Source organism: Lissotriton vulgaris, chromosome 2_1 (assembly GCF_964263255.1).
Source record: "Lissotriton vulgaris chromosome 2_1, aLisVul1.2, whole genome shotgun sequence".
NCBI lineage: Eukaryota > Metazoa > Chordata > Amphibia > Caudata > Salamandridae > Lissotriton > Lissotriton vulgaris.
Genome location: NC_141687.1, coordinates 230,287,893 through 230,312,650, shown reverse-complemented (window position 1 = coordinate 230,312,650; position 24,758 = coordinate 230,287,893). Strand labels below are relative to the sequence as shown.

Here is a 24,758-nt window from a genome sequence, read left to right as displayed (position 1 = left end):
TGTTTCTGTGATCTGGAGGACATGAACATTTAGACTTCTAAGTGTGCTAGGAATCTGCCTCATCATTTCAGAACAAAGCACTCAGCTGTCCAAGTTCGGATGTGAGGAATCACAACTCAAACCATTGAGTGCAGCCTAGAATGGATACTCCTGAATTGACCAGCCTAACCCAGCACTACTAAATAGAGGACAGAACTGTAGGAAACATTCACTGAGGAGAAGAATGGACACCACTAACCAGGGTAACAAAGGAGAGCATAGTTAAAGAGAATTCCCAATTCCTTTAATTATTTGTGGTGATCAAAAATTACCCAGGTTTGTGGGGCAAATGTAGGGTAATGGTTCTGTGTTGGCTCCTCCTAATGCTATGAGCTCAATCTTGGCTCTGTTCATGCATAGACGCTCCATTTCATTCAGTGGAACACATGTTACAGGCACGTAGAGATGCTAGCCCGGTTTGTTTTCCAGTTTTCCTGCCGGAGACAAATTTGTGTGTCATCAAATGGAAGCTAAACAAACCTGCCCTAGAAGGCAAGTCAGAGGTTGTAAGCAAGGTTAAAAAGTAAGCAGGACGAGGATGGCCACTGAGACACTCTGCATAATACTGTGCAGGGTGATGAATCAAATACGTTTATCTGAACTGAAAGTTCCTGAAATCACTGCCCTTCTTTATCCTTCTCCACGTCATATTGTAGTCCACGGTGTCATAACCTGCAGGAAAGTTAAGGTCTCTGAGAAAAGATTTCTTGTTTCCATTCAACGAGACCAAGAGTCCATCTTTTCTATCAGCCCGGCAGTCTCAGAGCTCCTCACAGGTCTAAAGCCAGAGTGATGATGGTGTAGACTGTTTCTCGCTTCCACATACCCATGGAGTTGTCTTCCCTTTCCAGAATTTTGCTGGGAGAGAGGAGGTTAGAGATTGGAGAATACAGGCGACCCTCTAGTTCTGTTTTAAAAAAGGAGTAATGAGCTGGATGTAGGAAGCCATGGGAAAGATTGTGATTTGATGAAGAGAATAGGTCTTAAAAAATGGCCAGACATAACCTAGAGGGGATATTCTGGAGCACTCACTATGGGTTATTGTATGCGGTGAATTACTGGATAAGGAGAATTTCTTTTCCACTGGTAACCTTTTTTACAAAGGCATCATTGCAGTTTGTTGCTAACCTAACTCAGCATGTCAAACTTTAAGAGGTACATTTAAAATGAGGTAAAAGAAAACCGTGTTCTAACTACAAAGGGGGGATACTACAGAGGTCTTTGCCCACAGTAAGTGGATACCTTCTGCATTCCTGCTCATGCTTCTGACATCTTCCTGTACTCATAATAGTTGTAATTTGCCCCTTTTCAACTCAAGAACTTCAATGTTGTCATGAGACTGTATTATTTAGGCCGCGTGTGATCTATGTGCCACTGGTTAGCTTGCGACTTCTGGGGAATATTTCATCTCTTCGTGTTGTAATTGCACTCTACTATTTATAAAATGTAATACCACGGATAGTGGGCCCGATTTATACTGTGGTTGTAGCTTCACAGGATATGCTACCATCAACATAACGGTCTCCCCACCGAATTTTGATGTTGGTGGAACTTTGGTTTAATCACGGTATTCTCCATCTCTGTCATATTTAAACCATTTCGGAGGCCCTGTGGAGTAAGAGCGGTCAGAGGCAGACATCTAATTCCACACACTTAATTTAGATTGGTGGAAATAGAGGTGAGTTTTATCTGCCCGTCATCACCAGAAAAACTCTGGCGGTAAGGGGCGGTGGAAACTAAATGCTCCCCTCGCCATGGTGCAGGGCTCCATCAACAAGACCAAACTGGGAAAAGCATTGACAGGAACCGCAGTGATGGCAGTTCCTTGCAATGCTTTGAGAAATGGCCGTCTGCTTTGCGGTCATTTCTAAATCTGGTGAATGGTTGCATCCGGCAGGGTGACAGAGTTATTTACTCAATTGGCCTGGTGGAGAAACTGAATTATTAATCTGGCCCAGGTCATAAAATGTTATAATTTGCATTGGGTCCCTGGGTAACTTGTCAGTCTGCATGATTGAAAAGGGTGTTGGGTGTAGTTGGCCTCATTTGAAAGTGTTGAGTGATGTGTGTGAGGTTTGAGAGCAGGCTTTATGTATCCTAGGGTGCAGTAATGTTGCTGTAGAGAGTGCAAGAACAGATGAGAACAGAGTACAAAATTAGATGCAGTTGTGCAAACAGATACTTACCTTCATTTTAGAGTAGTTTGTACCATAAAGTAAAAACCACCATTAATGTGTTTCGGTGGAATATACTATATTGAGTCGCCCATGAGTGACAGAAGCCTAAGCCCTGGAGGTACTGCTAAGCAACCAGTTAATAAACCATATGGATCCACCCAGAGACGGCTGAGGCCTAACCACTATAGAGCGCGTCAATCACCAGACTATCACCTGGGGGTCTACCCAGGGGAAACAGAGGCCAATCCATTACAGCCCCTGTTAATATGCCAAGAACTAGTTTATGGGGTCCACCCAGGAGCCACAGAAGCAGTGTTCTGCAGCCAGCAAATAAGGACATATGGAGTCACTCAGGGAGCGACAGAAGGCCAAATCATGGAATCATTGCTACGCAACTGTAGGCGTTTCATACGGTAAGCATGCGCAGGCTCAGAAAAAGTGTTGACTTTTTTAAAGATTTATTTACATTTTCCTTTCATAAAATTTTTATTAATGTCTGTCCTTTCTACAAATATAGTGAAAACTCCAATATTGATCTTTCTTTCACTCTCTGCACTACAATACTAGATATTAGGTATGGAGAATGACTTGCACAATATGTATATAATTACACAATGTTGGGAGTGGGTGTTCATCTCATGTACAGTACATATCTGGGACCACTCCACTGACATCCCTTGAGAATGCCCGCTGCTCTAACCGACATATAACACTACTTGTGTTGTGTCTGCATGAGCAACATTAGGTACATGCAAGTGTACACTTGCATGAAATATTTCATCCCCACGAGTAAATCACCCTTATTTCTCGGGAAATGTTTGTGAATATTGCACTCAGCTAATGGTGACAGAGGCACATATGCAAGGCATTGGTCGTGCACGTGGGGAGAGGAGTTGGCCTAACGGCTAGAGCGGTTGACCTCGAATCTGGGGACCTGAATTCGAGTCTCGGCAATGACGCTGAACACCCTGTGATTATGGGCAACTCACTTAATCTCCCCGTGCCTAACAAGAATGAATATGCCCTCATGCAACGCAACTGGTGCTATGTAAAGCGGTCCGATACCCGATTCAGGTCAAGTTCGCGCTATATAAAACTCTGTAAAATAAAATAAATAATAAAAATACGTGCAGTCTATTTTGCAAATACATGGATCCACTCTGGATATCTGTGCATGCCCAAAGTTTTTCCCATTCTGCACAAACAAGTTGGGGGTCAAATATTCTCCAAGACTTCAAAATCACTGTCAAGTTTATCATTTACAAAGTCTCTAGTGAACTAATGTTCTGCACTTTACTAAGTAAGAGGTGTGGCGCGGCGGCTCGGGCGACTGACTCCGGAATCTGGGGATCACGGTTCGATCCCTGGCACCGGCAGCAGAATAGCCCAGCACCATGTGACTCTGGGCAATAGCTTGCTTAATCTTTCCGACGGCCCCCAGCGCCTAGAGACCCTTACGGGTGATTGTGCACTTTACAAATGTGTATTATTATTATTATTATAAGTGGAAATACATTAGGACTGCTAAGTATCAAAAATTTCTTTACAGTGTAAATGTTATGTTCAAATGCACAAGAGCTCTGAATAGGTTAGATGTTGAGTGGCATGTTCTTATATTTAAAAATGGTGTCCTAGACAATGAACCATCCTAGTTACTTTATGCAGTGACGTTCTCTTTTTGTATTGAAAAGAGACTGCACGTGTTAAAACAAAACATGCACAAGCCTCCTCCTTGGAAGTTAAATTAGATACTTTGTGCCCTGAAAAGGTCTAAGACTCTTGCCAAAATACATACTATCAACATTTCGCTGACAACTGCTGAAAGAGCTGGATTAACAAAGCTTCTTTTCATATCTGGTGTTTACATTTTTATTTCCAGGGATTACTTTGAGCACCTTCATGGTCTAGCCACTTGGTACACAGTACATTACATTTCTTTTTCACTCCATTCACTGACTGGGCAAAAAGAAATGACAACTATCTCTGAGTATAGTGTGTGCTTATCAATAACCCAGCGCAATCTATCATTCAGCCAAGGAGGGGCGAGGAGGAACGATGGGCCATATGTACAACCCTTTTTTGCGGCCGCAGCCGGTAGAACTTCCCGTTTGTGGCAGCAAAAAAGGGTAATAGCGTGTACTAATGCTATTTTGCGTGTCCCTGACTTGCAAAATAGCACTTGCGACTCTCGCTATTAGGAAGGGGCGTCCCTTCCTAATAGCGAGTCAACATGCTATGTACCAGTGTTTTACGACCGCATTTCCGGCAGCAAAACACTCGCAGTTTACCACCTACTTTAAGTAGGTGGTAAACCACTCGCAAAGGGGGAGTATGTTGGAAAATATTTTTTAAGAGCAGGCAGTGGTCCCAGAGACCACTGCCTGCCCTTAAAAAATGAAACTGAAAGGTTTAATTTTTCTTTTTTAAATGCATCCCGTTTTCCTTCAAGGAAAATGGGCTGAATTTGTTTTAAAAAACAAAGCTGTTTTATTAACCCCTTCGCTGCAGGGTGTTTCCCCCCCGCTGTGTGGGGGGGAAGGGGCCACGCGCGCACCGCCGTGCTGGTGACGAGCTCAGCTCATCATGAGGCGCAGCGGAGCTGCACTCATGATGAGCTGAGCCCGTAATGGCCACACCCGTTTTTAGAATGTTCAGCACAGCTGGGAAATTAGCTCCGCTGCGGCTCATGACGAGCTGAGCTCGTCCCCAGCACCCATGTGGTTAAATAGCAGTCCCAGACATGGTGGTCTGCTGAGCCCAGCAGGCCACCATTCCTCTGAGGGCTGTCATTTCCAATGGGCTCGCAAATTGCGAGAGGCTCATTAATATTAATGAGCCTCACAATCTGCAACCCCACTGGGAATCACAAACAGTGTGAAATAAACTATGTAGGTACTTATATCATGCAAAAGTAGCTGATCACTGCAAAGCACTGTACATTCATTAGGCACCGAACATGTGAAGTCACAGGCATTCATCATTAGACATGGGAAGGAACCAAATGATGTTTTAAGGTCTGCTGTGATCAACAGAAACAAAGCCTTAAAAAGCACTTTTCAGAGAGGGGCTTTGGCTCCTATCACATATTGATATCTCTAAGCACAGCATTTGATTGGGCGGAAGTGGTATGCTTTCACTGAGAAAAAAAAGTTACTTTGTTGCACTTTTTGTTATGTAAGAAAGCTTATGCTCAATATGGAAATAATGATCTGGTTATGGTGACTAACCACTGAAATAGACTATAGGTTGAATATGTTGATTGTGTAAATTTCATTACAAGACCGGAGGCTATCATTATGCATACAACTTTTAATGCAGTCCAAGCATAGCCACATATGTCACAAAGCAAACGTTCCAACTTAGAATACATATGAACCAACAATAGCATGAATCACTAGGCAATCAGCCTCTTTTAAATGCTGCTCCAAGCAAGATAAGTCAACTTCTTATTTAGCTCCTGAAAAGTCTTGTATATATTATCATTTAAAGTCTATAACTAGTATTTCATTAATATTATTTTATCTTTGTAAAGAAGGTCTATTGACTAACCCTCCTTTATCCCTACAGGAGTTAGTGTGTATATATATATATATATATATATATATATATATATATATATATATATATATATATATATATATATATATATATATATACTATTATTAGGTAAGGTAGATTAAAACCTTTCACTCCTTATGTTCGGTTTCCCAACCTCCAATTTACGGAGGTTGGCTTCCACTTCCTTCCCTTCATGTCTGTCTTTATTTAGATTAGAAAGAAAGTAAGCTTTTAAAATCGTGCGTTTAATACTATAAAGCACGCACTGACCCGCATTAATGATGATTTTGGGAGAGCGTCACCCGGGTAGATACCTCTCCCCACTCTTTTTGAGGACATTTCTATTTATTCTGAAGCTTCGCTACTGTCGATGCTTCACGATTTAACGAAACCTCGACTTCATTGCGGATTAGAGAAATGACCCTTGGAGACAACCGCGCAGCATGCGCTGGCTGCCAAGGGTCCTTTCTCGTCCTGTCTTCGGGAAAAACAGCTGATTGAGACGCGAGCAATGGACTTCAAGCCTGCTCGAGCGTTCAATCGGTTGTTTTTCAGTGCGCTCCGCTTTTTGATGCTAAATTGATACATTTTTATATTTAGAAAACCATCCTTGACCAATTGAAATCTTAGAGTAGCACCCCCCACCTAATCAAACAGTTTTAGCTGATACAATTTTAGTTAATAGTTATATATAAAAAAATAATTCAAAAAAAGTCAATATTTACATTTACAGAATTATTTATTACAGACATTTATATTTATATATTTTTAACAAACATGTCTGACTCAGTTTCGGATTCAATTCATAGTAATACTGTTGAATCTGATTTTAATAATGATGCCATCAAAAAACGTATCCATAAGGAGATGAGATCATGTATGCTTTCTACTCTCTCTCAAGTTATGTCATTTAAGAGATCCTTGATCCATGAAAACAATAATTTATCAGATCTGGACATAGCAGAGGTTAATGATCTCACTGAAGAAAGGGGTAAGAGGCATAAAAAAAGTAAAAATATTGATTATACCCCAGAGAGCACAGGAGGTCCTAGCACCTCAGGTTTTACAGGAGGTCCTCGCACCTCATTTGCCTCAGGTGTCCCTTGCGGCACGAATTTGAAAGGTGTCCTTAGCGGCACAAATTTAATGGGCATTCCTCGCGGCACAATTCATCAAAGTGCTCTAGACAATGATCCTATTGATATTGATGATGGCTCAGAATTTCCTGACGAATATATTCTTGATCTCGATGAGGATGATCAAGATATTGATTCCTTTCTCTTAAATGATATTAATGGTCCTTCATCTTTTAAGGATAGTATTTTGGACCCTTTGGGAAAGGAGATGTTCTCCCCTTTTAACATTAAACACCCTAGAAGTTCTGAGTGGACCCCACACGAGCACGTATCTAAATTCATAACTAAATGGATTAGAAATCCTTTAGAAAGAGAGACTCGCAATCTCTTAAGAGCACAGTGTACCAGACCTTCAATCGAAGGTAAAGTTGGTTAGACTCCGAACCTTGACCCAGAATTAATTACCTACCTATTTAAATTAGGGAGGGACTCTCGTAAAGGCCTGGAAAGATTGCTTAAGATCTGCCAAGATAAAGTTCTCGACATTCTAGGCCCCCTAGCAAAAATAATCGACGCAGCAGAGGAGAGTTACCTTAATGGCTGCCCTCTTGATACACACTCCATTCAGGGGTGGAGCCAAAGGGCACTAGTCCTCTTAGGCAACGTGAATGCGGGACTTAATTGTGAAAGAAGAAGAGTGGTCCTCACCAAAATTAGCCCTAAACTAATCGATATGGCTGAAAAGGAAACCTCCATTAATCCAAAAGGTTTACTTTTTAGAGAAGATTTAATAAAAAGTTTGGGCAAATATGTATTGACCTTTACCACTTTAGATAAAGCACACCAGTACATGAAAAAAGTTTTTAACTACAACAGCAACCTTTTTGGAAGGGCTGGTAGAAGGGGGCAATCTTCCGGCCGGTTCAACCGACACCCCTTTCCAAGAAACAGAGGCAATTTTGGTAGAGGATACTAACCACCCAACCAACCACAGTTCTATCCACCTAGAGGAAGAGGTTTCCGCTCAAGAGGATTCCGAGCGAGAGGAGCACCTGCCGAATCCACCCCTCAAAGTGAGTACAGCTTCCCCTTCCCTTTCTTCGAATCCACAAGTGGGTGGGAGACTGAAATTCTTTTACCACAATTTGAAAATTATCACACAAGACCCCTGGGTTCTAAACACTGTTCTCGGTTTTTCAATAGATTTCATCCAGACTCCAATCCAGAACTCTCTTCCAAGACCGATTCCCTTTACACTAGATCAAGAAAAAATCATAGAGGAAGAAATTTCCTCAATGCTAAAAAAAGGAGCAATTTTAGAAGTTACCATGGAATTTATGAGATTCATAAGTACTCTCTTCCTTGTGGAAAAGAAAGACAAGGGTTGGAGACCGGTTATAAATCTCAGAGAACTCAACAAATTCCTTGTCTACCGACATTTCAAGATGGAGGGCATCCATCTTCTCAGAGACCTCTTACTAGAAGGAGACTGGCTGGTCAAATTAGATCTGAAGGACGCCTACTTTACCATTCCCATGGCAAAGGATCACCAACCCTTTCTTCAGTTCGTTTGGAAAAATCATCTCTTTTAATTTCAGGCTCTCCCCTTCGGTCTCTCGTCTGTCCCATGGTGTTTCACCAAGGTACTGAGAGCAGTTGCCTCATGTCTAAGAGAAATAGGTATTCGTCTCATCATCTACTTAGACGACATCCTGATTCTTTCTCAAGACTATGCTCAAATCATCTAAGATCTCAAGACAGTTATAGACCTCTTAGAAAGTCTGGGTTTTATCATAAACAGGGAAAAATCCATTCTAATTCCCTCAAAGAAGATGGAATTCCTGGGTTTCACAGTAGACACAATAGAATGTCTTCTCCATCTCCCCCCAAGAAGATTGCCGAAATCAGAAAGGAGTTAAGGCATGTATTGAAACAAAAAAATCTCACCCTAAGAGAACTAGCCAGACTTTTAGGCCTTCTATCTTCTTCCATTCAGGCCATTTTTCCGGGACCACTGAATTATTGAGCCCTTCAGAGAACAAAAAGCAAGAGCTCTCAGGTCAAGTCTTTGGTACGGAGATCGAATTTCCTTAAACCCAGAAGCAATCTTAGAACTTACATGGTGGTTAGACAATCTAGATGCATGGAATGGGACAGCGATCTTTGGTTCAGCATAAGATTTTATTCTGGAATCGGATGCCAGCCTTCATGGCTGGGGTGCTAGTCTACAGAACCAGAACACTGGAGGAATTTGGTCGCAGCAAGAGTCCCTGCACCACATCAATTATCTAGAATTAACTGCAGGGCTTTATGCTCTAATGATCTTCAAACGCTTCCATCAAGGAAGATCAGTCATATTGAAAATGGACAACATGTCTGCCGTCGCTTACATAAACCGTCTAGGAGGGACCAAGTCGGAAGACCTCTCCAATCTAGCAAAGAAGCTTTGGTTTTTCTGCCTAGAACACAAAATCTCTCTCAGAGCAGAATACCTTCCTGGGAAATCCAATCTTTGTGGAGATTGGAATTCAAGATTCATCTTGGATTACACCGACTGGAAACTCAACACTTCTGTTTTCAACTCCCTGAATCATTTCTGGGGCCCATTCCAAATAGACCTATTTGCGAGCAGATTGACTACCCAATTGGTATCCTATTTCAGCTGGATGCCCGATCCTGGTGCTCTAGCAGTGAATGCCTTTCTCCAATCTTGGGAAGGGATCAACGCTTATGCCTTCCCTCCATTCGCAATGATCCAGAGACTCCTTCAGAAAGTGAGACAAGAACACTCCTCAATTGTCGTAGTAACTCCGTTTTGGCCATCCCAAGCATGGTTCCCAACAACTCTGGGACTAACCTACGATTTTCCCTTCCTAATTCCTCCTCTGAAAGATCTTCTCACAGACACAGACAGTCAAATTCACCCTCTTGTTCAGACAGGGAATTTGAACCTTCTTGCTTGGAAGGTGTCAGGAGATCTAATGATCTCGCAAGACTTTCGTGAACAGCTTCAACTCTCCTTGGAGAGTCGTGGGCCCCTGGGACACATTACCGGTACAACAACATTTGGAAAGTCTGGTCACGTTGGTGCTTGGAAAGGGACTTGGATCCAGTGGAGGCACCTATTGTTGATATAGTTAATTTTCTTGGAGAACAATTCGACAGAGGTTTAAGTTACAGATCTCTCAATTGGTTTAGATCTGCTATTTCTGCTGGACATTCTCTAATTAACAATAAAACGGTAGGTAAAAATCCTATTATTTGTAGAATACTTAAGAGTATCAGACTTAGAAGACATCCTCAACCTAGATATCAATCTCTATGGGATGTTAATTTAATTCTCGACCTTTTCTGTTCTTGGCCAGTTAATTCTCTTCTCAGCAGGAAGAATCTTTCTATCAAATTAGCTACTCTTCTTTGCTTAATTTCATGCAGAAGAGTTTCTGATGTTAAAGCTCTTGATATTTCCTATAGATCTTATGATATGTTTGGGGTTAATTTTGAAATACATAGAAGAACAAAAACTATGTCAGATTCTATTTTCTATCCTTGTTTTGATAGTTGCACTAAACTCTGTGTTGTTCAATGTATGAAAGAATACAATGTTAGAATGAACTCTCTTCGTCCTTTGAATGTATCTCAATTACTCATCTCTTTTGTTAAATCCCACAAAGGAATTTCTTCTTCCTCTGTTGCTAGATGGTTTAAGACAGTCATGAAGCTTGCTGGAATCAATCTGAATATTTTTAAACCACATTCTATTAGAGGCGCAATGGCCAGTAAGTCATTCTGGTCAGGTGGTAAGTTAGATGATATTCTAAAGCAGGGGTCTCCAAACTGGTCCTGGAGGGCCGGATCCATGCGAGATTTTTAAAATAACTACATGTATCTCAATGGGGATATCCCAAAAATCTGGCATGGATCCGGCCCTCCTGGACCGCTTTGGAGACCCCTGTTCTAAAGGCTGCTAATTGGTCTAATTCTAGAACCTTTGCTCATCAGTATTGCAAACCTGTATTTCACATGTCTGATGTTGTTTTACATGGCTACCAACATGCATTATGGTAGCCTCCGGTCTTGTAATGAAATTGCGATTCTCCTATTAACATGACCAGAGAATCTGGATTTCATTAAAGACACGGAGGCTAACATTATCCCTCCCACCCTTCCCTGGGTGGTTGATTATTTGCTATAATACGGTAAAGGTTGATTTTATGATATGATATGCTTATTTGAATATTTTACTTACAAGCTAACATTCTTTTCCTTTGCAGGACTATTACATTCTTTTCCTTTTCAGGACTGTTATTTAGCTGATTGTTTAATATTCAAATCCTTAATATTTTTATTGGGATTTATTAACAACCTTTCTTTGCTTTGCAGATAACCTCTCTTGATTTTGTCTTCTTGATTCCACATCTGGTGGATCAATCGTGGATGGTGTATTCTTCCGTCATCCTTCTTCAAGTTTGATGTTTCATTGGAGTTGTTTGGACATTTCCTTTCTCACGGTCACCACATTTAAAAGAGGCTGATTGCCTAGTGATTCATGCTATTGTTGGTTCATATGTATTCTAAGTTGGAACTTTTGCTTTGTGACATATGCAGCTATGCTTGGACTGCATTAAAAGTTGTATGCATAATGTTAGCCTCCGTGTCTTTAATGAAATCCAGATTCTCTGGTCATGTTAATAGGAGAATCAGAAGTTACAATTAAGGCAGTAGGCCTGACATACTTGATGTGAAAGGCCTATGTTATAATCATTAGGTATTAAAGGGTGGATAGTTATTATAGTGTGCTAAAGCATGTGAAGGATATTTTTCTATTTGGAATCTCACAGGTTACTATAACAGGCAAAGGTTTTGATGTTGTTTATCCCCTCTTACAAACTCTGTGGGAAGAAGATCTGCAAGAGTCCTTGTTAGGTCTTGTAGTATTCTTTTCCAACTGTATGTGTATATATTTGTTATTTTATCACTGTATGACGACTTCATAATGGAAATTCTATGCTCAATCCAGTAGGCTTAAGGCATTTATGGTAACAAGTCAATGATGAAGGTAAAAGGCAAGATTGACTCACTAAAAAAAGGTATGTCTAATGACATAGGTTTGCTCTGTTTATTCTAAAAAGGTTATGGCAAAGGCCGTCTGGTTTATTGTGTAATTCATCTGTTAAAGTTATGAGGCCTTTACAGGGCAGGCTGCTATTATACCTGTATTCAATCTTGTAGACAGGTATTTTGTCATATGGAATCTCACAGATTACTTTCAAAGGCAAGAGTTTGGATAGCTCCTCTGAAAAACCCTAAGAGTAGATTTTAAAACTGCAAAATCTGTTTGGAGGGACTGCATATTGGTTTGCCAACTGTACTTTATACAGATTCATATGTTTTTGACTGTATGCCTTAAGCTTACACTAATTTCAGTAGCCTGGAATTGGTTATGATGACAAGTCAAAGATGGATGACATAGACGTGATTAGTTCTTTCAGAAAAGTTATGTCAGAGGCCACCTTCTTTAGGACACCAAGAAAAATTTGTATCCCCCCCTAACGAGAATGCAGTATTATCCTAATAGACTTTTCATTGGACCATGTTCCAGTTTAATAAAGCAGCTATTTAGATGTTATAAAATCAAATTTACAGAATTTCAGCACTTTAGATGAATCCACCTATAATGAGGTACATTAAGAGCTCCCGATTCCATGGTGATAAGTAAATGAAAAGAGAAGTTCATTCAAATTCAAATCAAATGGAGCCCCTATGCCCTGATGCACCAAGCAACAGGATTACACTGTCAAATAAAACACTGTTAAGTATATACTGTATTTTCTTAATACAATGCTTGAGTGTGCTATTCTAAAAGTGAAATTGGATTTGTACTTCCACAGCATCACTGAGCCCTTTAAAAGACTGTTATTAACCCAGAAAGCATGAACCCCACACCAGCTGGAATGCTCAATGGAATGTGAGGGGCTACTACAACCATTATTAGAAATCATTGTTACATCCTATAGACAAAATAAGGGAGTACGTATTTACTGGATGTGATTCAAGCTTGACTCTTAAAAGGATATTTCCCATTCGTAGTTTTCTAGGTTTTGAATCTCATATTTTATTAAATCTGTTTGATTAAAATGGTGGCCAGAGAAACTCCTGGAAAACTTAATGACTTAAGTTACCCTGCCTGCCTTTTTTCCACATTCTGTCTGTCATCCACAAAACTTGTAACAGTGTCTTTTCAACTAAACCTGCTACAAGCTAAGTGCCATGTATGTTTCAAGATTTGACAGTAGACGTGTAAAATAAACATGTAGTCCAAGTTGACATATTTTCATCCTGCTGAATTAGGCTGGTTACATCTTGGGATATTGGAAAGTCTGCACTAGATTTGCCAGTGGTGGATACAAGTCTGTGGTCAATCCTATATAAATTAGCCACTACATTTGGGGGGCCCTCACACCAACCTATCATCACCCTGCCAGACTGCTGTAGTATCCTCTCTTATGCCAAGACTGTGTGATGAGTGGAGCCGGGTCCAGCTGATAATGTGTTTCCCACCCTAGGGAACACTTTCTCCCAGATGAAGTATGATAAACACAGGTAATCCACTGTGAACTATGCAGTGCACTGGGCCTCAAGAAACTCTAAAAGGCATGCAAGCTATTCCATGCTCTCAGTGTAAGGACATAGAAGTAGTTAAAAGTTGGTAGGCTGTAAGAAACATTCTCATTATAGGACTTAGTCACCCAAGTAAAAATTTTGAACATTTATTCTAAGGACATACAACATGACAGTAAATTAGTATTGTTCTGAACAATTTTTTTTTCACACATTTGCACACCAACTTTAGAAGTGGGGTTTTTGCTTTTCATAAATTTTACACTGACTTGCTACTGAATATGTTTGCGAAAAAAAATATATAGAAAACTCACAGGCTTGCCAGTGCAGACCTATCGACTTTGTTAATGCCTCTTGCTATAAAAAACTAGCACAAGGTTGCAGGCAAATTTGACATAATAACAGGAACAAATACTGCTTGAGAATTTATTTGTTTCACTTCTAGTGAGAGAGTATCAAGTTTACAATGCAGATTATCATCGATTTCTTTAGCTCACAAGCAATAAAGTCAAACATTAATTTACACATATCTAATCAGACGGTACTGGGGGCATGACTAACCGCCAAGCATGTCAGACGCACATTAACAGAGCTCCCGGCTGGGACCCACATAACCCTGCAAATACTTGAGTACGATGGGGATAACACAAATGAAATCTCCCCTCAACTTGACCGAGACACTACGGGAGTCGATTGACCGATGAAGCGACCTCGAGGAGCCCTGTGGCTGCTCAACACCACTGGTAGAGCCCACCGATCGCACTGCATAGCCTTGCTGAAACAGAGGGCGCGGTCTCCCGGGAGTGTGTAACTGGAGGCCGTGCATCGGCTGCCTAGGCGATTTGCCCTGTCTGGAAGCAGAGAAGCCTTGGCAGTCCTGAGACCGACCTGGAGGTGCGCATGGTCCCGGCAGTAGAGAAGGAGACTGATTTCGGAGAACCAGAGGACCCGGGACTTGTGCTTCGAGGGCGAAGGCAATGAGACACAGTGCATGCCGCATGTATGGGTGATCTCTTCGTGCAATAATCAGACCACGCAGATGTTAAAGCGTAAAAGGCCATTTATTAGGACCAGGCTGCATAACTAAACAATAACCAATAACATCAACATTAATAACAGCAAACCCCCATATCACTCTTCCTTGTTTCACTCTCTTCACCCCCTCTGATTCATGCCTCCAACCGCTCCATATCCCTTCCGTACCTTATCCATATCCACAAATCACCTAGCATCCTGCCCTGATATCCTCTAGCATTCCAGTCATGCCTCCAGCTCCCACCTCATTAAATCTCCCTCTCCCCCCCCCCCCCGAGGGATGGGCGTGCCCGCTCTTGACCCCCCTTCCTCTCCATGGAATCGCCTAAACACAGCCCGGCCTAAACTGGCACGCTAAACCAACCCAGCCCTCAAACCCAGAAAATGCAGGGTGGGCGGGTGGCCTTTGAAAAACCTCCCTCCCGATGATGCGGAGCGCAGGAAGAGGAAATTCGCTTCCTCCCCTGCGCTCTTATACCCACCCCCTAAACCCTCCCCTTCTCCTGCCTGGTCATATCCCCTGCGCGAATGACCCAGGGGGAAGACTGGTCTGCGACCTACTTCCCTTGGGGCCCGGCATTTAACTGCACAACGTTTAAGGATTCTACCTGAGGTGTCAATCTATCCGGTGTATATGGCTGTAGCCTGTTGCCAGACGTGAGCTCTGGACGAGTCCGGCGGCGCACAGCCATTACACAAAGTGCTTTCTGTGTCACTGAGGCTTGCAGGCTGCAGTACTCCTGTGACCACCCCTGCTGGTAGTGGAATTTACATGCTAGGGTTTACAGAACAATTCTCCTGCTGCTGCGGGCCGGCGTCGCATATTCCCACAGGCCTCTCTCTGCTCCGTCAGTGTTGAGCGGGTACTAGGTTACGCACCGGAGACGTGAGGAGTCAGACTGCATACCAGGGACATGATTGTACACAGGCACTGAGATGAGGTAGTGCATTCCTGCAGGCTTTCAGTGACAGGCTATTGTGAATTTGGTTTGGTGCTTTCCTCTCTGATCTGGGGCGTGAGGTAATTGAGGCCTGTCTTTTTCTTTTCCAGTAGATGGGAGATCAAAAATACAGTGGGGAGTATTGCATCATCCTCTGTTCACCTCAAAACCTTCAATGTGAAAAATAATATCCTCATACCCACTTCAGAAAAAAAGGTGGAGGGTCCATTGATGTGTAACTCCCTACTGGACAGACTTAAGGGCTTGAATGGCTAACCACTGTGAAGGACTGACCTGTGAACAGTCTACAAAGCTACCCTATACTACTCGGCTGATACCGGTTGAGTGTGGTGGGACCTGTCAGTGCAGAGTTGCAATTACGTCTGGCACCAGAGAGACCTGAAGTGACTTACTCAGTGATCATACTGAAATGCAATAAATAGAGCTGCGGTCTCACACATTGGTACTGAGAACACATTCAGTTACTGTCGCCCTGAACGCTTTAATCAGTCCACATACGTGCAGTAATGGGACGCACCAAGGGAAAACCAATTGAGATGCAGCCAGCGGAACTATCTGCACTAGCGGACTCGGACTCGGCCTACCTGGCTTCATCGATCACTATTGTTCCCCCAATGGATATGACACCGGCACCTGATAAACTCGATCAAATTCTGCAGGAAATACGGGATTCACGTCAGTCCATTGAACATCAAATTAGTACTCTCACTACTGGTTTTACTCTCTTACGTGCGTATCATGATAAATTGTCAGAGACTGTCAAAAGTAATAAACAGGCGTTACTGGAAATAGTGCCACAACACAAAGAACATACCGAACAATTGACTCAAATGCACAAACAGCTGACCTGACCACCCAACTTGATAGGGTGGAAGATGCGGAAGGAAGAGCCCGACGCAATAACGTCTGCCGGAACGTTCGGAGGGCCCCAATGCGACCCAATTTGTTGAACAATGGCTAAGAGAGCATGTGGCCCAGGAAGGGTTATCTTCTTTTTTCTGTGTCGAGAGAGCACACCGGATCCCCATGGGCAAACCATTAACAGGAATGCCACCATGACAGCTAATAGCCTGTATCTTCAATTTCAGGGACCGAGACCTTCTGCTTCAGAAAGCCAGGGAAAATGCTCTGAAACACTTTGAAAACAACCGGATCTTCTTTCACCCGGATTATACAGTCCTAAGTACAGCGCCAAAGAGCCTCCAACCAACCACTGAAGTGAAAACTTCAAGCATTGGATCTCAAGTATGCTCTACTGTTTCCGGCACATTTAAAAATGATATATAATCAAAAATCTCATTTTTTTTAATGAAGTGGCTGATGACTGGATGGAATCTGCCGTCCCCTCTCAAATGCTAGATAAACTTGACCAACAACTACGGCATACCCCAGTACGATCTACTAAACCGAACACCTGCCGTAATCGATCGACCCATATGCCCCCTGCGAAGAGGCTACCACTGGAACAGGCCTTGCTGGAACGAAAGTCAGCGTTGGCGAAGGCATCCGCTAAGCAAGAACCTACCCGAATAACAACACCGGAAGATTCAGATGGCAATTTAATGCACTCTGACTCTGAAAACAATGAAGTATTGTTCCCATCGAACACTCCACAAATAGGGAAATACTTTTTCGGTTGAAGGACATCAAGACAGTACACGGGGAAGAACAACGCTTGAAGATCACCTATAAAATCTGAAGAGAAGTAAGATGTTGTCAAATGAATAATTTTTTTTGCCTTTCTCTTTATCTACCCCTAGACCTCAACTAATGTATTATAATTAAGGGTCCCGCACTGAGAGTAGCTCTGAGTAGGAATGTTATGTTATGTTATGTTAGTGCTATTTGTATTGCGCACGGCTGCTTCAGCGAAGGAGCGTCCCGGCGCACCGACAAGGTGGCGAACACAACACAACTGGGGAACAGAAATAATTATTAAGAAATTGGGGAGTGAAGGATTTAACAAAGCTCAGAAAATAAATGAGTTTTAGCGGCCTTGCGGAAGGAGAGCAGGTCACCAAAGGTCCGGAGTTTCAAAGGGAGAGCGTTCCAGAGTGCGGCTGCCCGCACCTTAAAAGAGCGACCCCCCACCCGACTGAGTTTGAACCGAGGGGCTACCGCTAATTCTTGGTCTAGCGAGCGCAGAGTGCGGCCCGGGATGTAAGGGCGCAAGAGTTGGTGCAGTAAGGGAGGTGATAGGCCCTTCAGAATTTTGAAGGAAAGGCACAAAACTTTAAAGTGGATCCGCTGCCTAACGGGTAACCAATGCAAGGCTCGCAAAGATGGACCGGCTGAGCAAAACCTAGGAAGACCTACGATCGCTCTGGCCGCAGAGTTCTGCACTCTTTGAAGTCGGGTTAACTCAGCCTGGTTTAATCCTATAAAAAGGGAGCTGGCATAGTCCAACCGCACCAAAACCGTTGCTTGCACCACCAATTGACGAGTTGCGGCATCGAAGTATTTAAGGGCAGGGCGCAGATTGCGCAGGATGCCAAAGCAGCAAGCCGCCGTCCTTTTGGTGTGGCCAACGAAGTTGAGGGAAGGGTCCAGCCAAACACCAAGGTTTTTGATCTCCGCAACCGGAGTGGGGGTCGGCCCCAGCTCAGAGGGCCACCAAGTATCACCCCATAGGTCCGTCCGCTTCCCAAAGATCAATGTAACATGATGTTTAAAGTAGGAACCACCCCCTCTGCAGTTTTTGCATTATATAACCATTTGGAAACAGTTTGCTGTGTATATGTTTGGACCAACATAGTTTTCCTGTTGGCACTAGCATTGGGTTTATATTTGTATTTGTAATTACATTTATAAGGCGCTCAGCTACCCACATGGGGTCTCCCGGCGCCGATTGAGATAGCACTAAGGTGAATCCAACAATTATCATTGAGGGAAGAGCCAGGTTTTAAGGTCTTTGCGAAATTTCGTCAAGGATGGCTCGAGTTTCCGCACGACTGGGAGAGAATTCCACAGCCTGGGAGCCAAACAAGAGAAGGAGCGTCCGCCCATTCTCATCAATTTGAAACGTGGAATCAGAAAGTTCCCTGGAGATGAGGATCTGAGAAGGCGAGATGGAGAGTATTGTTGGACAAGAGACTGGAGGTAGGCCGGAGCTAACCCCTGCTTGGTTTTATACATAAAGCAGAGGGCCTTAAATTTGATTCGGCTTTCAATGCAGAGCCAGTGTAAATCTTTAAGAAAGGGGGAGATTGAAGATCTCCACGGGACCTTACATAAAAGGCGTGCGGCCAAGTTTTGTACAAGCTGGAGTTTCCTCCGGATCTACGCGGTCATTCCAAGGTAAAGCACATTGCCGTAGTCCAGGCGAGAGGTGACCAGAGCCTGGACCACAGTGCACCTTGTCGAGTCCGGGAGCATCCAGAGGATTTTCCGAAGCCACCCTAAGATGGAGAAACAGGTGGCCGCCACTCTGACCACTTGGTGCCGCATGGAGAGCGAATCATCCAGAACAAAGCCAAGATTTCGTACCTGCGTAACAGGAAGCGGTGGAGGGCCCATTTCTGGCGGCCAATGGTGGGGGCCCCAAAGATGCTTATGCTTACCCAAAATAACCACCTCCGTCTCTTCTCCATTCAATTTCAGGAGGTTCGTCTGCATCCACTCGGCTGAGCCCCTGTTTAAGAACAGACGGAGTACCTGACTCAGCCGAGGAAAGAGAGAAGATAATCTGAGTGTCGTCTGCGTATGAGTAGAGGGAAAGACCGGCATCTTCCACAATGGTTGCCAGGGGCCTCACATAAATGTTAAAGAGCATAGGGCTCAGTGAGGACCCCTGAGGCACCCCATGCGCAGATGAACGAACATAGGAGGAGGAGTTAGAAGAAACGACCTGAAATGATCGGCAGCTCAAGAAAGAGGACAACCAGGCCAAAGCAGGACCAGTCAACCGGCCGCCTGCAGTGTTTTCAAAAGGACAGGGTGCGAAACCGTATCAAATGCGGCGCTTAAATCTAAAAGAAGAAGCGCCGAGGCGAGAGCGTAGATTCTCAGTGACCCCCAAGAGGGTGGTCTCCGTGGAGAAGTGGGTGTGAAATCTAGACCGGGATGGGTGTAAAAATCCTGTCGTCTCCACGTGGGAAGTAAGATGTATATTAATGTGCCTCTCCAAGATCTTTGAGAACATAGGCAGCAAAGAGATGGGCCGGAAACTGGAAAGCGTCTTAGGGTCTGCGCCAGGTTTCTTTTAGGAGTGGAACCACCATGGCTCTTTTTCATTCATCCGGGACAATGGATTCCCGTAGTGAAGAATTCAAGAGCTCTTGAATGACCAAAAGTGAGTCAGGAGATAGCTGTCGAAGAATGTCCAAAGGAATTGGGTCCAGGGGAGAGCCTGAGTTTACCTTGGCCATACAGGCGAGAAACGAGCTCTGATCTAACAAGGGCCACTCCGAAATCTGTACCACCGAAGGGTAGTACTGGACTTCAGGCTCATCCCACCCACTGTCATACAAATAATTTCTCGTGCTTTCCTGGAATGTATCATTGCACTTATACGACTGTTGATTGGCTATGTTAAGTAAATATAAAGTAGTTACTTGGAATGTGTGGGGGATGGGGTTGGTTCATAAATGCCATAGGATACATGTGCAATTAAATAGGCGAAAGGCACAGATCGCTCTGCTGCAAGAAACTCACCTAACCAACTTTGAGGTACTCAAAATGCGTAAAAAATGAAAGGGACAAATATATAACACATCCTACTCTTATTTGCCACAGGGACACTTATTTGGATTAGACATGGGGTGCCATTTGTGCTGGGGGAACAACGGATACACACAGCAGGGCGGTATGTATTATTACAGGGTATGCTAGATGGTATACCAATTGTTATAGGCAGCGTATATGCCCCAAATTACGAGCAACATGCTTATCTCACTGGCTTGAATGCAGTAATATCTGACTGGGTTGCTTTTCCATGGGTATTGGGAGATGACTACAATTCGGTACTGGATGTTCAGTTGGAAAGATCCCATCACCCGATACAAGGTGCGGCTACTAGTAAGCTTGCGGAATTCCTACAATCCTGGGCTGCGGGCTGGACACTGCATGACACGACATATGGCGTCTACAAAATCCAACTAGTAAGGAATACTCTTTTTACTTCACACCACATTAATTACATACCAGATTGGATCGAATATTTTGCTCCACACCTTTGATACCCCAGATTTCCCAATCTACATATCTAGGGAAAACGCTCTCAGATCACAATCCACTGCAGAGGACATTAATATGGGGGAAGGTACCTACCTCTGTCCCAACGTGGAGACTGTGGCCTGAGTCCTTAGAGGGCACAGTATTTCGAGAGATACATTGGGCACAAAAATTGCAAATTATTTTATCGAGAACGATGGCTCTGCGTTGTCTCGCTTGATTGAGTGGGATGCCTTTAAAACTGTAATCAGGGGCACGGCCATAGGAACAACTGTGGGAGCCCGACAAGAAATACATAAGTCACTTACTTTGGTCGAAGACTCCCAGGGTGTTCTAGAGCGCGAGGCGAACGCCGACCCAACTAAGCAAGGACAGTTACAGGAAGCAAGGATTAAACATGCTGAACTCCTTAAACAACTTTGCCTAATAGATTATAGAACATACACTCAATACAGCCATGTGGAGTCGGTTAAATCCAGGACCCTACTGGCACGTAATATACGAGACACTCCCTCTTCAGTCCCAATTCCAGAAATCGCACTTTCGGACAGCACTATTGTTTGCACTCAGGCGGAGATTAGTCTGGCATTTAGTGCCTATTACACAACATCGTATACTGACCCTGATACAGCCTCACCAAACCAAATACACGATTTCTTGCGCGATATCTCCTTCCCTAAACTGAAACTGGAAGTCCAAAAAGATTTACAAAATCCTTTTGCTAGATCCAAAATCAAGGTTACCATTAAGGAGCTCCCGATTAAAAAAACACCGGGACTAGATGGATTGTCGGCAGAATTCTATTCTACGTATGCGGACAAACTGGTTCCACAGTTAGAAAAATTATATAAGACAGCCCATGAGAAACATTATCTCCCAATGACTACCATGCAGGCACTAGTCACATCCCTCCCCAAACCTAATAGGAACACTCAAGACATGTCGGGTTATTGCCCTCTTTCATTATTGCCCACGGAGTATGAAATACTGAGCAAGATACTGGCAGGAGGCCTTCTTCCTTCTCTCCCGAAACTGGTTCACCTTGACCAATATAGTTTCGTACCCGGTCAGAATACTTCCCTCAACATTAGGAGACTACATCATATACTGGAAGCTGCATCTGAACTTCCTAGTAATGCTGGATGTATTTCTCTGGATCACCAGCAAGCATTTGATATGCTTTATTGGGCATATATGTTTGTAACACTGAATCGCAATGGCATCCCGGAGGAGTACCTAAAGTGGGTTAAATTATTATATACTGCCCCAACTGCACGTGTCAGGACAGGTTCCCACATATCTCACCCATATGGAATCATGAGAGGCACACAACAAGGATGTCCCTAGGCGCCATTATTATTTGTTCTTTCATTAGAGCCCTTTCTCATTAAACTTCGTACAGAGGCTGCAGCTCTGGGGATCCGAATAGGACAATCGATGCATGTAGTATCAGCATATGCTAACATCCTTATAATCTTTCTGAAAGACTTAGCCTCAACTATAACCTATTCCGTACATATTCCAACAGTTTAAGCGGGTCTCTGGGTTGGCAATAAATGCTTCTAAATCACATGCATATTTCATATAGTTTAGGGATAATCCAGACCCTCTTAAATTTGGTGACCTTTTTATATCAGCAGCGCAGCATACCTTCAAATAGTTTGGCATACAAATATATAGATTCCCACAGGATCTGCTAGATGGCAACATACTGAAGACGATTAGATCCTTATGGGCACAAGTCTCTTTCTGGACATCGCTGCCTCTGTCGGTGATGGGCAGAGTCGCCATTTCCAAAATGGTGATGCTCCCTAGGCTTTTGTTTTTTTTTTTTTACAAATTTACCGATACTGATTCCAGCACATATCTTTCGTACCCTTGATACCCTTCTAATAGAACTTGTCTGGGGGAATGGTCACAGAAGGACGAGTCTAGCAAATTTACATTTGAGGCACGAGGAGGACGTTTTGGGAACCCCTGATTTTCATGAATATATTATTGCCAGTCAACGACAATGGCCTTCTTATTGGTTAGCAGGGCGAAACATACATGAGATAGGCTAGAAGCCACAACTCCTTAACCGAGGTACACTCCAAACATTGCTTTTGCCTAATACTATACTACCTTATATGGTCCCCCGTTGCTGAAACAGCTTTCTTGTTCTGGATGCGAGTGCTTCAATATACTAAATGAGCCCCCCCCCCATATTCGTCCAATATTCCCTTGCTGGGAATACCTGTGGCCAATGGACTGATTACTACCCGTAAAATCCCACAATGGACACAGGAAGGAGTGACGGCAATTGGGTGCTGTTTATAGATAAGGCGCTAGCAGATCATGACAATTTCACACGTGCACCTGGTGTCCCCCAAAACATTATTTATTTTACATGCCGCCATCTCTCATTATATTAAACGACACTGGTGCCCTGATGGATTGGAGCCATCTACTCATTAACTAATCCACATGGTACATTTAATGGGTGACGGACGACACCTTAACCCCTGGCTGTATAAAGGCATTAGGTCACATGCTAAAATATCACTCGCCCGATGCGCGCAAGGTGGGTGGAGACTTGGGCAGGAATTTTACGAAAAAAGAATGGACAACCATATTAGAATTTCCTAAAAAAGTATCTAGGAAAGCTAAATGTAAATATATAAAGTGTATGATCCTTCACAGGGCATATCTTACGCCACACCATCTTAATAGTATGTATCCAGAAGCTCGAATCTCCTGCCCCCGTTGTCAAGAACCTGACACAGATATACTCCATATGCTGTGGGAGTGCCTGCGCCTGAATGGGTACTGGCACAGCATAGGGTACCTGGTACAAGAACGGACATGCACGAATGTTTGAACAACACCAGAGAGTTGCTTACTGGGGTTACATCCTTGCCCGAAAGAGAAGAGAGTACATTATAGGTTTGCGGACGTGGCTATTCTTGTAGCAAAGGGCACAATTACTCTGCAATGGAAATCGGCCCTCTCTCTCACACTAACTACCAGGCATGCAGAAATGTCCCGCTGGGGCAGTGCAGAGAGTGCTATAATACGTAAAGAAGAATCTAGAGGCTTACGTAAAATACCCATATCTATGGAATGGGATTAGATGCTGGAATCATTAAAAGCTTGATCCATTGGGACGCCCAGTCTCCCAAAGTATAAACCCAATCCCTCCAGCAACGCCTACCAATACGAATGTGCCTGATTAGGATTATAAACTGAGAGAATCCGCAAACCTTCGAAGCTGTTAAAAGATGCACTATTCCCAAATGTTTTAGTTATTCACGAGATCGCATACCTTATTACCAAATGCAAACATGAGATGAGGCCAGAAAAGTGGGTGGGGGGAATTATTAGTTATAAGAATGTTATGTTGTAATGTTATCAATGAAACGTATAAAACGTCGCTTTATGTAGACTGAGATACTGTACCAGGATATGTGTTATTTGAGTTACTAGGAATGAAGGGCAAGTTATCTTTGAGATCTAAAACATAGTATTATGAAGAAGAATGGTTTGAAGAATGAGGACAGCAACACTTTTGGCCAGTCTCGCCTCCAGTGGAAATGAGTTCCCAATTAAGCTTACACTAGGAAGTGACAGACATTGTGTAGCTCATGGTATCTCGCACATGAGAACAGGCGGCGTTTGAAAAATTTGCAATGTTTTGTAACTTTATGAAGTTTGTTGACTTGCACAATTTCACATTACAGAGGGGGATTTTTTCCACCCAAACCTCTTTTTGCGAGAACATTCTTCAATTAATAATTTGTAAAACGAAAATTGTCACCCAAATTAACAGAAGGATTTTAAGGGATTTTTTATAAGCAGTTTTTTAAAACTTTGCCAAATTTGTGAAAGTCGAAGTTGATGAAGTTTTATGGACCATCTTAATTTTCTGACAAATGAAACTTACCTACATGCATAGCATTACACAAATGATAATCAACTTAACATTAAATCATTCTATCTCTCACTCCTGCCCCCACCTCTACTTGTAGGTGCTGCAATTCAACATTGTTCCAACCAATCATATCCTCACGCCCAGCGTGGAGGGTGCCAAGGTCTGCGCCTACTCTTCTGCGTTTCATCAGCGGTAGGACGCCAAATGA

General features: G+C 43.1%; 1 protein-coding gene across 1 annotated transcript in view; it reads right to left on the bottom strand.

Moving 5' to 3' along the window:
- CAMKK1 (calcium/calmodulin dependent protein kinase kinase 1) overlaps positions 1-24,758 on the bottom strand; it is a 1,268,063-nt gene that overhangs the window by 1,102,573 nt on the left and 140,732 nt on the right. The gene's annotated exons all lie outside the window — the stretch shown is intronic.